The following is a 14,514-nucleotide window of genomic DNA, read 5'->3' on the forward strand; positions in this document are numbered from 1 at the left end:
ATGATATGTGAAGAGTAGCATGTTGAAATTTTGCAAAGAGCCTGTGTTCATTTTTCTCAGCAGGAAAGCTACACACGAGAGTAGTTATAAGTGGGGCTCCAGCTGTCCCACTGCATGGTCTCCACAGACACCCAAGTCCCACGTAAGTTAACCCCTCACTCTTACACGTTCAGATATTATTATTTCTACATGTTTAGAAGAATAGTTAGTTAACAGTATACTTAAATACCCTCTAGCATGGAAAATACATATTAAGGCATCAGAAAACTTGTTTAAAAAAACAACAAAATTTTCAACCTTCTTGGCATAAAGACTATCTGATGTTCCATTGACTAATAGATTTGATGGTATAAAATTTCATACAAATCAAATGTAATTTTTAAGCCACTACCTTGTTTTAATTCTGGGTTGTAAAGAATTATTTTTTTCTTTCTCTCATCTATGTCTTCCCATTCCATTCAGTGTCTTCCCTTTTAACCCACTCCCTAGTTCTCACATCAAGACTTCTCACTCCTCCAGTGGAATAACCAGCACCAAGCTCACACTCCCCAAATCATAAATCTGTTTCCATATTCAAATCCTCTGCCTGATTTAGAGTAACATTTGCAAGATAAATCAAGTCTAACTTGACCATACTTCCTAAACATTCTAGAAGAAAAGCAAGTTCTCTTTCTGAAATTGAGAACAGGTGAAAACCAGTGTCTTCTTCAGTTATAACCATGAAGGAGCTGAGATGCCATAACTCTGTTGGACAGGAAATTGGAACAAACTCGTGACAGGTCCAGACGCAAAAGCTCCGACTCCTTCCAGCCTGAGGGTGGAATTTGAAGAGGAAAAGTCACTTGGTGGGTTATTTTTCCACTTGGGAGTTTAAGACACTTGAAAAATTTTCTAAAAACGTTAAAGAATTAAAAAAAAAACGTTAAAGAATAAAGGACATCTGACTTGAGCACCTTTGCCACTTTTAACAGATTTGATAAATAATTTTCATAGATTTTATACTAGCTTTCAGTTATGCAGATCACTGGAATGAAGTAGCTAAGAGCACAGGCAATCAGCTAGCAAGAATGAAAGCTAATTAACTTGTCTTTACTTTTACTATTCACAGATCCATAAAATGTGACGGTGGGAGGCTGAGAGTTGGAAAATGTGCTCTGTTGCTCTGAAAAAACTCAAGAAATGCTTACTTTACACAGTATACTAATAGCTAACATATTATTTTTCTCATTATATATATTATGGTAGTTGAAATTAGTACTGTGTAAAATTTTATTTTATGTTTTTAAAATATTTTCTTTATTTACTTGAGAGAGAGAGAGAGAGATCACAAGCAGGGGAGAAGGGCAGAGGGAGAAGCAAACTCCCCACTGAGCAGGGAGCCCAATGAGGGGCTGGATCCCAAGACCCTGGGATCATGACCTGAGCCAAAGGCAGATGCTTAACAGACTGAGCCATCCAGGTGCCCAGTACTGCGAAAACTTTAGAACATTAAGTAGATTTCAACATCTGTAAGTAGGAAACACAGTATCTGTGTACCCACTATAAAAAGTTATTAAACATATATTTAAATATATCACATATATTTACTATCTCTGATACACTTAAAGAGGCAAAGAGGTCTTCAATCCAGAAAAAATAAATTATACAGAAAAGAAGTACCTGGTCAATGAATATTACTCTAGGACATAATATGTCAGGTAGACAAAAGCATGTATATGTGACAGTATTTAACATATATCCAAAAATGTGAAGACTCTGAACTTTAGTAAGCACATTTAATAATTAAATCACTTAACAAGTAAATAATCATTAACGCCATAATGAAAGAAAGTCTGGGATTGACAGAAGCCTAATGATAGTATTGTACATTTGTATTAATCTTATATGATTTTAATACTGCCGCGCCTCACAGACTCCAAAGAGTACCACCCTAGAACTGCAACCATGTATTGATAGGTTGATATTGACACAAGATACCACTTTATCTTTTCCAAAACCTTCCATATCCATCGTATATTGGAGGACACTTGTTTATGCAATCTTTCTCCAATACTGAGCTATTTTATCATTTCTTGTCTTCAGAACTTAATATCTGAAATTAGACAAAGTTTTTCGAAATTTATAAGATTTTGAGATTGTAGATAATTTTGTATACTTTAAGGTAGTTATCGTGTTTTAAATTTTGTTATCAACTTTTTCTAGTTGATAAGTTTAAGGCATATAACATGATGCTTTGATTTACATATATGGTGAAATGATCACCACAATAGGTTCGTCTAACATCTATCTTCTCATATAGATAACAATATAAAGAAAGAAGAAAAGAATAAGGGAAAAAAATTTTCCTTGTGACGTGAACTATTAGGATTTACCCTCTTTACTTTTCTAAATACCATAGAGCAGCATTAGCTGTAGTTAGTATGTTGTAGGTTATATCCCTTGTACTTGTTTATCTTATAACTGGAAGTTTGTACCTTTTGACCTTCCTCCAATTTCCTATCTCCTTCCCCGTACTCCCATCCCCCAATTCTGGTAAACCACAATTCTGGTCTCTTTTTCTGTAAGTTTGGTCTTTTGTTTTGTTTTGTTTTTAATTTTTTTCTATTTTACTATGATTTTTATTTTGGTTTAGTTCTAATATCTTTATTTATGACTTGGATGATTTTTTGGTATAGTTGAACCACAATGTTAGATCAGTTCCAGGTGATTTGACACTTTTATACATTATGCTATGTTCACCACAAGTGCAGCTACCATCTGTGTTATTATATCACTAGCACAATATCATTGACTATATTCTTTATGTTCTGCTCTTTATTCCCATGACTTACTAGTTCCATAACTTAAGGCCTGTATTTCCCCCTCTCCTTCACCCATTTTGCCCAACCCCCCTTCTCTCTTCCCCTCTGGCAACCATCAGTTTGTTCTCTGTATTTGTAGTTTTGATTCTGCTTTTTGTTTATTCAATTTTTTAGATTCCACTTATGAGTAATCATACGGTATTTGTCTTTCTCAGTATGATTTATTTCACTTAGCATAATGCCCTCTAGGTCTATCCATGTTGTCTCAAATGGCAAGATCTCACCCATTTTTATGGCTAATATTCCAATATGTATATACCACATTTTATCTGTTGATGGATACCTATCCATTAACCTATTGATAGATACTTACTTAGGTTGCTTCTGTGTCTTGTCTATTGTAAATAATGTTACAATAAACATGGGAGTATATATATCTTTTTGAGATTTTTTTCCTTTGAATATATTCCCAAAAGTGGAAATGCTGGATAATATCATAATTCTATTTTTAATTTGTTGAGGGTCCTCCATAGTGTTTTCCTGAGTGTTGCACTACTTCATGGTCTTACCAGCAGTGCACAAGGGTGCACTTTTTCCACATTCATGCCGGCATTTGTTATCTCTTGTGTTCTTGATGATGAAAATGAGGAGAAAACAATAATTGGGTTTTTTTATGGCATTCCCCAGATAAACTCAAAGCATTTTAGATCACACACATTAGTCATTTGAATACCTCCATCTTTTCCTGACAAGTGTTGTTGCCAGAAAGGGCATTGAAGGGAATATTTACTGCAGGCCATTTCCTATTTCATTGTTAGCTGCCAAGGGCTGCCTTCTGGCCAGTGGCCATATGATGATGGGGGAGAAATCAACAAACAGTGCATCATCTTTTTTTCTGTCCTGGACTATGAACATTTCCAGCTCTGACAGCAGAGGAGTGGCACTGTGGGAAGTGTTATTCTCTATTTCTGTAGAAAACAACACCAGTGAAAGGAAGTTAGCCCGCAGATTAGCTTCCCTTCTCAGCCAACAGGTAGTTGGCAATTGTCCAACTTTTATGATTTTTGTAAGAAAAGTCTACTTTTCCATCATTACTAATGTAACAATGGTTATGCCTTCAAACTACAAAAAAAATTACAATCTCCTGTATAACCCTAATGTAAGAAAACTGTATTTGTCTTCCTGGAGAAAATGTTTAATGGAAAACTATCTTGAAATTCTAGCACTAGAACAGACCACAGAAAGGCCTCACTGTAAGGACAGACTTACATATCCTTCTGTTTTTAGTTTCCAAGATTGAAGAAACCATCAGGTTTTTTTTAACGATCTGTTTTAATTTTTTATTAGCTTTTCTACCTCTTGTAATCTGTTTTCTGTAAAAATACAAATTATCTTGTCACCCACATTTAGCCTTTTCTTTTTTAGGTTAAAACGACTCCAATCAACTCAACCTAGGCAGTGGGGTTATACCTGCCAGGCCAGGGGTTAGACTTTGATTCTACAGTCCTGGAGGTCTCTAGCAGGCAATGCAAGCCTTGGGGACTTGGTGAGGGTTGGGGATAAATCTTCCTGGAACAAGAGTTTTATTATACTATGGAATTATGGGTCAGTTTTCTATTAAAGTAAAACACGGATACATTACGGAGTACAGTATAAATTATTGAAATTAAAGAAAACATTGTGGGAATCTGACGCCTAAGAGCCCCCTCTGGTCAGGCACAGGATGCCCTGCTCTACCCTCTCCATTCTCATGGAATTTCATCCAATCCCAAAGTTGGGGAGTTTGACTTGGAAACAAGAAGGCTTCCTATAATCCTATCCAGAGAGAAATTACTATTCATGATGATTTACAGATGTGTAACTACTAAAATTTTACCCAGTGATAAAATTACCCAATCTATCCCCATTTAGCTATTTACCACAGGAAAAAAAATGTACTAAAAACCAGTCTAAGTGGATCTTCTCTACTATTGATGGCTGGAGGCCCTGAGGCACTTTAGAATTTAAACTGGTCAGAAGACTATACAAATAGTGACAGAGTTCAAGCAGTTTTAATCAGCAACTTCAATAAGAGGAAATATCGATCCAAGTGTTATGTGAAAGCTATGTTGATCTTTTGGCTCATAAAACGGGCTGTATATAGTCTATGACTTCTCTGCTGAGTAATGTGTGCATGTGTTGTGTTTAATCTAGGAGACAATTAGTATTGGCTGCAAGGAGCTAATACACATTTTCAAACCTTAAAAATGACATAATAGATTTTAAATGTCCCTCTTAAAGAAAATTCAACAAGACAAGCAAACAAATTTTACCACCAATTGCTAATTACAAAATAAGTACAGTAATGGGATATTTCCATGTGCATGCTCCAAATCAGTGCAACCTGTCCAGCAGGGCTCTTCAAGCATAAAGACCAGCCTGGAATGGTGCTGTCACTCACTTGGAAGTAATAGTGGAAATGGTTCTATGTGTCCTGCTGCCTAGAGGTCCTTAAAATGCTGAGAAGAGGTGATGAATGGAGAGAAGGAAAAAGGAGTATCCAAAACAGTAGAGGTAGCAATCAGGAGACAAGCCACACAGTACAGATTTCCCACTTGGTCTCCAGAATAAAACAAAACAAAGCATAGAGTCAACTGACAGACTCATAGTTTCAGAAAACTTTATGCCTGATTGAATAAGAAGTGTGTTTCAATATATTTAACTTTCTTTTAAAATATTCTAATTCATATAACTATTATGCCTGCCCTGTAAGCAAACCTGAATCTTACTACTGATATTTTGAATTTAGCCTGGTTTATATGCTCCCCCATATTCTTGCCACTGGGAGAAAGGGAAATCTGGAATTGAAATAGAATCTCCAATCCTCACTCCATATTTTCTAGGATCTAAACTAAAGCCAAGGCATTTGAGAGTAAGCCTAAAAATCTAAGCTGGGCTATGTAGAACTCAAGCAGTTTTACTTTTTGTTTCTTACTTTTTTATACTGTGGGCTCTGCTGAGATTGAAGGGTCAGTTATCACAGTGTATTTCTTTCTTAGGGAATGAAGTCAGTCTCCTATACATCAGTTAAGCCCCATTTCTGACAGAATTGAATAAATGGAAAATGAGATTGCTAGTAATTTTCTCTTTGGTAAAGATGATTCTACCAGTGTAGAGATGATACAGTAATTCTAAGAGAGCAGTTAAAGATCAAATATGAATCTATGGGATATGAACAAAGATTTTTTCTTTAATTTCTGACTTGCTCTTGACCACTTATTATGGCAAATGAATGCATGAAAGGAATCCTCACTTTCTGGATAAAGCATCTGTCCTGGTTTGGCATGGCCTTCAACTTACCATTTCTTTTCTTTTTTCTTTTTCCTTTTTTTTTTTTTTTGAATTGAAAATAAGCTCCACAAACTCTTTGGCACATTTTCTAGGCTCTGTTAAGCTACCTGATGAATTGTCTTCCTTAACCATCCAGGATGTCTCTGATGACACAGCTCATGTCAGTCTGATACTCAAGGAAAAGACATTCATTTGCAGCTGCTACAGGAATGTGACAAAGCGGGATAATTTAATGATAAGAGAGCAGAGGTTGTTAGGACTAAATGAGATGAAGAGGAAAGCTCACCAAGGGCAAGAGCCTGATGCCCTGCCCAAAGGTGCATCATTGCAGCAGTCCACGCTATCGAGCACCTGGAAAGAAGGGAAGCCTCTCACTGAGTGTGGCTAGTCACTGGAGACCCATAGATGTGTTCAGTGTCACATTTGTTTTCAGTTAAGGCTAATGAGCATTCATTGATTAGATTTCTCACTTGCCGATAGCATTAAATGATAGGAAAAAAGGTCTCTCAAATGTTTTATTAATCTAAAATTGTTTACAGATTAATTCTCCAAATGCTCTACTTGTATCCTAATGGTCTTTGTGTAACCTACAATGCCAATATACTAATCAGTTTTGTTTTGATCATTCACTTTATGGATCAAAGATAAAGCATAGTGATTTATTTGGTAAGTGTAGTCTCTTGGGTTAGCAGCCTTGAGATTTCTCTTACAAATCACTGATGATCCTAAAGATGGTCCTAAAGCTAGCTATGCAAAATGTTTAGCTCTTCAATGTTACTATTTTGATTTTAATTGCATTTTCCTAACCTTATTTGCATGTCCACTGACACATGGCCCTTACTAAGCATCTTATGCAAACCAACCTTCATGCCCAATAAGAGGTCAAAGAATGTGTGGGTGCTTCTTACCAGATGTCCCCTTTTCAATGACCAAAAGACCTTAGGTTGCCATGTGGGCTCTAGACCTGCCTCTTTGCTCCCCCAGTAGATCCAAACAGGATCAGAGGGCCAGAGACTTAAGCAGGGCTTCCTGGGAACACCAAGAGAAACCTGCTTGGGGTCAGGGATAAAAGCTTTGTTCCCAGGCATATCTTGCAATGCCAAGTTGCAGCCTGGAATTTTTACAGCAGAGTTTTTAAACCTCTGACAATGAGAGTTTATAATGGAAATGCTGCCAGACCTTTAACTATAGCGACGCCACTATAATATTTATAAGTACCTTATACTCTTTCCAAACACATGTGCTCATTACTTGTGTCTCTGCTTCTGCCTCACTTCAGGGGAACCTCTCTGTATAAACACAACAGATTGGCTTGCTTATACTTCCAGACTCTAATTGCTCTCCATCTCTATCTGCGAAAAGAAAGCCAGCCCTGGGGGCCAAGCAAAGAAGCCTCTCCCTCTTCACTTCACACAGCTACAGTGCTCTATAACAGACTTCTCTGTTCACTTTTGGCTATCAGAGTGAGTCAATCCGCACATCCTTTTGTATTTTCTTATAATTAGTTCTTTCAATGATGCACCTGAATGAAGGAGAACTAACTGGTGGGTTGGAGACAACCGGTGAACCCACCGGGTCTGACAGAATCTGACCGTGAGGCAGGTTTTAAGTAAACAGGGGAAGAGGCAAGAGGTGGTACACTTCAGTGAAAGGCCACTCAGAGTGCTGACAGCTTATCTGGTCCAACGTAAGTAAGTTTCCAGGGAAATTGATTGCTTAATAGTGATCAGGAATGACAAGGATTTCCTAACTCTTTTATTCAAACCTCCCAGCAATTGTGTGTCTGGGCACAAAGTCATGCTGAGCTGTTGATCCGTGAGACAGCAAGTATGGCCTGCAGGTGAGAAGGATGCAAACAAAAGGAAATGCATCCTCCTCCTTCATGGGCAGAGGATGGAAGCCAGCTTCTCCAAATGACTCAGGTCACTGGGCATCCACGTCTGCAAGATGGAATGCAAAGCAGTGCCATGGAGAGAGAGTTTCTATCACTCATGCAACCAGCTTGAGTGCCCAGTCCTCAGAAAACAGGTGTGAGTTTATTGGCAGTGGCCTTATGGCCTGAGACTTTCAGTCAAAAATTAATCAGGAATGAGAAACAAAGATTTATATACAAAAATTTCATTGCTAGATTCCAAGATCATGAAACTAAGTGAAGGTTGCACCACTTAGCCAACTTATCAGGTCCCTCAGCACTTACGGGGAAGAGTGGTTGGTCAGTCAGTCCTCTTCCTAGGAGCACTACCATGTGGGATGTGCAGCATGGCCATATGCTATCTCTCAGAGTCAGATGAGAAACCCCAGTGTTGATGACTTATTGTGACAACATAGAGTCATGTACAACATATTGGAATACAGACTAATTAACTTCTTCAACAAATATTCTCCTAGATTAAGGTATCCAAACAGATGATATGTAGCTAATTAAGGGGAAATGGATCAGTAAACACACAATCACTGCAAAATGTGGAGGAATTGATGGGTACTGTGGATGGCTGAGCACCTGATGTTAGGGATGGGAAAGAAGATAGCATCTTGTGTGAAGAGCCTGGGAACTTTGTCCTTGAAGTAAAGAAGAACTTTGAGGGTGAGCCAGGAAGAAGCAGCCAAAGGTGCCTACTGCATATGAATTTCTGTCTGCTGATATGACTGGTCAGCAGCATAGGTAGCAACTGTGATCAAAAGAAGGAAAACTGCCTCAACTAATGACCTGACCATTAATATCATTATCATGTTGGTGTCTTTAGTCTGAATAACAGAAAGTAACCCAGCTGGCATTTGGATATTAAAAAAGATTTATAGCAATTTTACTTACTCATTATTATTCATAGAACCACATGTCAAATATCCACTTGGTATCACTGTTCTTTTCCCTCAAAATCTCTGGCATTGTCTGCACAACAAACTAAGTAAACAATCATGTTCAGAGTAATTACTGCAACTGGTATATGAGGGTTTATCTTAATGTAAACAAAATGTGCCCCCGGCCACTGCAAAAAGAAAAATGATGCAGTAAAACAATTGGGAGGCTTCTACAAAAAATGTAGCATGGAGGGAATACTTATAAATACCTTCAGATCAAGGAAAGATGGTGTCAAACAGGTGGAAGGAACATCAAAATTTTTCTCTTTCTTTCTAAGGGACAAGACAAAAGTGTAAAGGAAGTAGGGCAATCACCCACCTACTAGGAAAACCCCAGACCTCAGGAGTGGAGCCTGCAGATTTCAGGGCGATGCACTGGGACACAAAGTGAGGTGGGGCTGGGTCCCTGGTCATGGGTGTGGGAGCCTGTGTGATCTTGGGTCTTGCAGTGGCCGAGTATTTGCATTTGCACACACAAGCCCTGACACCTGCCCTAGGACAGAACTGTGGCTGCACCCCTCCCCCCCCCCCGTGCAGTCTAATTTAAGTGTTGTGTTTTCTAACTAGTCTATATTTGAGTAGTTGATTTCAGATAACCCTTGAAAACAGGAAGCAAATGCTATAACTTTAAAGAAATATTTGGCAATCAACCCATAAAGGATAACAATCCTAAAATTTTTAAATGTAGGGGAAAAAAACCTCAAAAATTTAACATTAAAAGTTTCATGTGTGTTTTTTTCCTGTAGTTTGTCAGCATTCATTGTGGAAGACATAAGGAGAAGAGTAAAGATTTAAAGTTGACTAAATAAATGAATAATTGAAAAATTCCATAGTCCCTCTTCTCAAGAGAAAGGTGAAATGATAGGAAATCACTATTTCCAATTGTAACACATTTTCATTGAAGGAAAACAAAGGATCATTTTCCAAAAGGCAAAACTGAAGTTAATATAATCATCATGTTGAACATGAAAGAAAAAAATTAAAATAATGAAGAGAACGTTATTCCCTTACCCACGAAAATGCTGCCATCATATGGCAGGGAAGTAATGAAGTGCAGAGGTGCTGTTTACAGGGACTCCACCTCCACCTGAAGGAGACTTCTGAATTAGACAGGAATGCCTGTTCCTGGTGGCACTAGCAGGCACTTAGCACCCTGCAGGGGCCAATCCTTATAACGAGGCCAACCAAGACAATCAGATGAGGCAAACATAGGAGTGAAGTGAAGGAAACTTGAAATTCTCTTTGTTCAAATCTGGGCATATTAAGTCTAGACACATATTATATAAAATTCATTTGTACTGGAGCTAAACATATAATTGAGGCAGTGACCTGACCCTGCTCAAGCTTCTGGAAATCTAGCTGAAACAACAGTGAACTTCTCTGCCTTCCAGTACCACTAAGGAAATGTATGTTTCTCATTCCAGTACAAAGGTCACTCATCCAGAAAGCAATGCTGATACACCTGTTTGGCCTTGCCTGCCATGCAGCCTCTCCCAGCTCCAGTGAGTGCCTTCGAAGTATGGCGGCATGCCCTAGGTCAGAAGGCAAATGGCATTAGCTGAATCACCGTCTGGAGAAAGAATGTTAGTCTCATTGTTCCCTTCTGTGAGGAAAGAACAACTAACCTGGTAACCTAAAATATCTCTCTGGAGAACGACAGTACATCTTCTGGGAGAAATTATATATTTCTGATCTGAGCAGTGAGGTGTCTCCTAAGACACAAAATTTCAATACAAACTCTAAATGCTCTAGGTCTTCATCCCTTTCCAAATACATCTTGCTATACGATAAGCATATACTGACAGCATTTTCACTTTGAGCTTCACTGAGAACCCCCAACTGATCCAATTACATGTTTCAACCAGCAGTCAGATTCTAACCTCTGGAAGGTTTCCTGAAATTGATATAAACCTCACCAAAGATGCATCTCTTTCCCTGCAAAGAATGAAAGAAGAATCATCCAAAAGATGGAATTACTTTAAAAAGTGGACTTTTCCCCTGCCTCTCTCTGTAACAAGCACTCTCTTGAGCAGTATTCTTCCAGCCAACAACAGAGTAGAGCTCTTCACGTGAACATGTGGCTGTGTAAAGAAAAGCCAGAAAACAACTCTCTTAAACAAATAAACAATTCAGCACTTGAACTTTATGTTCCTAATCTCTGCCATCATTAATCACATTCAAAGTTTGTCTTTAGAAGCCTAAATGAAGGAGTGGGAGGTGTAGGAAAAGGAAGGAAAATAAACTCCTGGGCCACTTAGATTCATGAGACACATCAGAGATGAAAAACCCACTTCCACTGCCAATAAAAGACCTCAGGAAGCTTGTTAGAGGTGGCCCACGTGGATACTACGGGATGGCTATGTGGAAGTCAAACAACTGTGAACCCAACATTGAATGAATATCATTTTAGCATTCTGAAAATGAACCTCATCTGACTTTCAGTAGAAAATCCAGGAAGGGATCTGAAAGCACTTCTCCCATGTATTCATGTCCTTTGTCTAAGAAAAAGAAAAAAACCTCAAAACACAAATATAGATGGCCAAAGCCATCTCATTAAAGAGTCGCGCAAATATAGACATCATAGATGCAGGAATGAGGAGAAGAGGAGAAGACATAGAGCACAGAAACCACCAAATGTCCTTCGTCTCAGCCTCACATGGCCCTTCTCATCACATCTGAACCAGATGTGCAAGGAACAATGCTGTATGGCCATCTCCCAAGCCGGGAATGGAGCAAGCAAGTCAATTCGTGTAGCTTCTTGCCTCATCTTTGTAATGGTTTCTTTTCTTTTTTTCAAATCTTCAGACTCCCTTCAGATCCTCTATCATCATTTTCACATTTACAAATGAAATGTTCTATTCCAGATAAATCTAAATGTGAGGTCACTGGGTTGCCTAGAGCCATGTTCCATAACGCAGTAATGAGAGCCCATCCCTTGAGGAGCCAGGCTGGGCCTTACTGTGTATTTTTTGTATATCCTGCTTATGACACAGGAATGTTCCTGATTTATAGCAATTAGTGAAATAATAGAAGGTTCTCCTTTTGCCTTCTGGTTTTGTTTTCTTTTGTTTTTTGCTTTTTGGATTTTTGTTTTGTTTTGTTTTGTTTTATTTTTTATGAGAGAGAAAGAGAGAGAGAGAGAGGGAGAGAGAAAGAGAAGCAGTGAGCCCAATGTAGGATTCCAGGATCATGTCCTCGGCCGAAGGCAGGCGCTAAACCACTGAGCCACCCAGGAATCCCCCTGTTGCTGTTGTTAGAAAAACTGCTGATTGCTTTCTGGCTGAAAACTGTCTTGCTGGTTGTCAAAGAATATTATCCAAGTGATGAAAGCCAGCTGGTTACTATACATTTGATGAGGCAATAGGATGTGCCTGCTGAGGGTTAATGCAGGCCAAGAGGTTCATCACAAACCCGTGGAATATCATGAGCTTGATCAGAGATCTAGTTGCCAGCTCGTCAAGGGAACAAGAAAATAGTCATTTAAATAAATGCTTTATTGCTGAGATATGCCGTATAGGCTTCATCCATATTCCCAACCACAAAAGCAACTTAGAAATTGGTTGTGTAAATCAATGCCCAGAAGTCAGTGGCATTTCTATACACTAACAATGAGACTGAAGGAAGAAATTCAGGAGTCAATCCCATTTACAATTGCACCCAAAAGCATAAGATACCTAGGAATAAACCTAACCAAAGAGGTAAAGGATCTATACCCTAAAAACTACAGAACACTTTTGAAAGAAATTGAGGAAGACACCAAGAGATGGAAAAATATTCCATGCTCATGGATTGGAAGAATTAAAATTGTGAAAATGTCAATGTTACCCAGGGCAATGTACACATTTAATGCAATCCCTATCAAAATACCATGGACTTTCTTCAGAGAGTTAGAACAAATTATTTTAAGATTTGTGTGGAATCAGAAAAGACCCCGAATAGCCAGGGGAATATTAAAAAAGAAAACCATATCTGGGTGCATTTGGCACAATGCCAGATTTCAGGTTGTACTACAAAGCTGTGGTCATCAAGACAGTGTGGTACTGACACAAAAACGGACACATAGATCAATGGAACAGAATAGGGAATCCAGAAGTGGACCCTCAACTTTAGGGTCAGCTAATATTCAACAAAGCAGGAAAGGCTATCCACTGGAAAAGTCTCTTCAATAAATGGTGCTGGGAAAATTGGACATCCACATGCAGAAGAATGAAACTAGACCACTCTCTTGCACCAGACACAAAGATAAACTCAAAATGGATGAAAGATCTAAATGTGAGACAAGATTCCATCCAAATCCTAGAGGAGAACACAGGCAACACCCTTTTTGAACTCGGCCACAGTAACTTCTTGCAAGATACATCCACGAAGGCAAGAGAAACAAAAGCAAAAATGAACTATTGGGACTTCATCAAGATAAGAAGCTTCTGCACAGCAAAGGATACAGTCAACAAAACTAAAAGACAACCTACAGAATGGGAGAAGATATTTGCAAATGACGTATCAGACAAAGGACTAGTATCCAAGATCTCTAAAGAACTTATTAGACTCAACAGCAAAGAAACAATCCAATCATGAAATGGGCAAAAGACATGAAGAGAAATCTCACAGAGGAAGACATAGACATGGCCAACACGCACATGAGAAAATGCTCTGCATCACTTGCCATCAGGGAAATACAAATCAAAACCACAATGAGATACCACCTCATACCAGTGAGAATGGGGAAAATTAACAAGGTGGAAACCACAAATATTGGAGAGGATGCGGAGAAAGGGGAACCCTCCTGCACTGTGGGTGGGAATGTGAACTGGTGCAGCCCCTCTGGAAAACTGTGTGGAGGTTCCTCAAAGAGTTAAAAATAGATCTGCCCTACGACCAAGCAATTGCACTGCTGGGGATTTACCCCAAATTTAACGGATGCAGTGAAACGCCGGGACACCTACACCCCAATGTTTCTAGCAACAATGTCCACAATAGCCAAACTGTGGAAGGAGCTGCGGTGTCCATCGAAAGATGAATGGATAAAGAAGATGTGGTCTATGTATACAATGGAATATTCCTCAGCCATTAGAAACGACAAATACCCACCATTTGCTTCAACGTGGATGGAACTGGAGGGTATTATGCTGAGTGAAGTAAGTCAATCGGAGAAGGACAAACATTATATGGTCTCATTCATTTGGGGAATATAAAAAAATAATGAAAGGGAATAAAGGGGAAAGGAAAAAAAAATGAGTGGGAAATATCAGGGAGGGAGACAGAACATGAGAGACTCCTAACTCTGGGAAACGAACTAGGGGTGGTGGAAGGGGAGGTGGGCGGCGGGTGGGGGTGACTGGGTGACAGGCACTGAGGGGGGCACTTGATGGGATGAGCACTGGGTGTTATTCTATATGTTGGAAAATTGAACACCAATAAAAAATAAATTTATAAAAAAAAGAAATCGGTTGTGTGCTTTGCTAATTTTGCTAATAGCAAAAGAAAGGAGCAACTGAAAGTCATTATACTGATGCATCTCACTTCT

General features: G+C 38.8%; 1 long non-coding RNA gene across 1 annotated transcript; it reads right to left on the reverse strand.

Moving 5' to 3' along the window:
• Positions 1-373: 373 nt before the first annotated feature.
• Positions 374-11,843, reverse strand: LOC140629864 (uncharacterized). Its single transcript, XR_012027683.1, has 3 exons — positions 11,753-11,843; positions 10,002-10,077; positions 374-811 (listed from the first exon to the last, which is right to left on the reverse strand). It is a non-coding gene; the product is annotated as an uncharacterized lncRNA (long non-coding RNA).
• Between the last annotated feature and the right edge of the window lie 2,671 nt (positions 11,844-14,514).

Source organism: Canis lupus, unplaced genomic scaffold (genome assembly GCF_048164855.1).
Source record: "Canis lupus baileyi unplaced genomic scaffold, mCanLup2.hap1 Scaffold_300, whole genome shotgun sequence".
Classification (NCBI taxonomy): domain Eukaryota; kingdom Metazoa; phylum Chordata; class Mammalia; order Carnivora; family Canidae; genus Canis; species Canis lupus.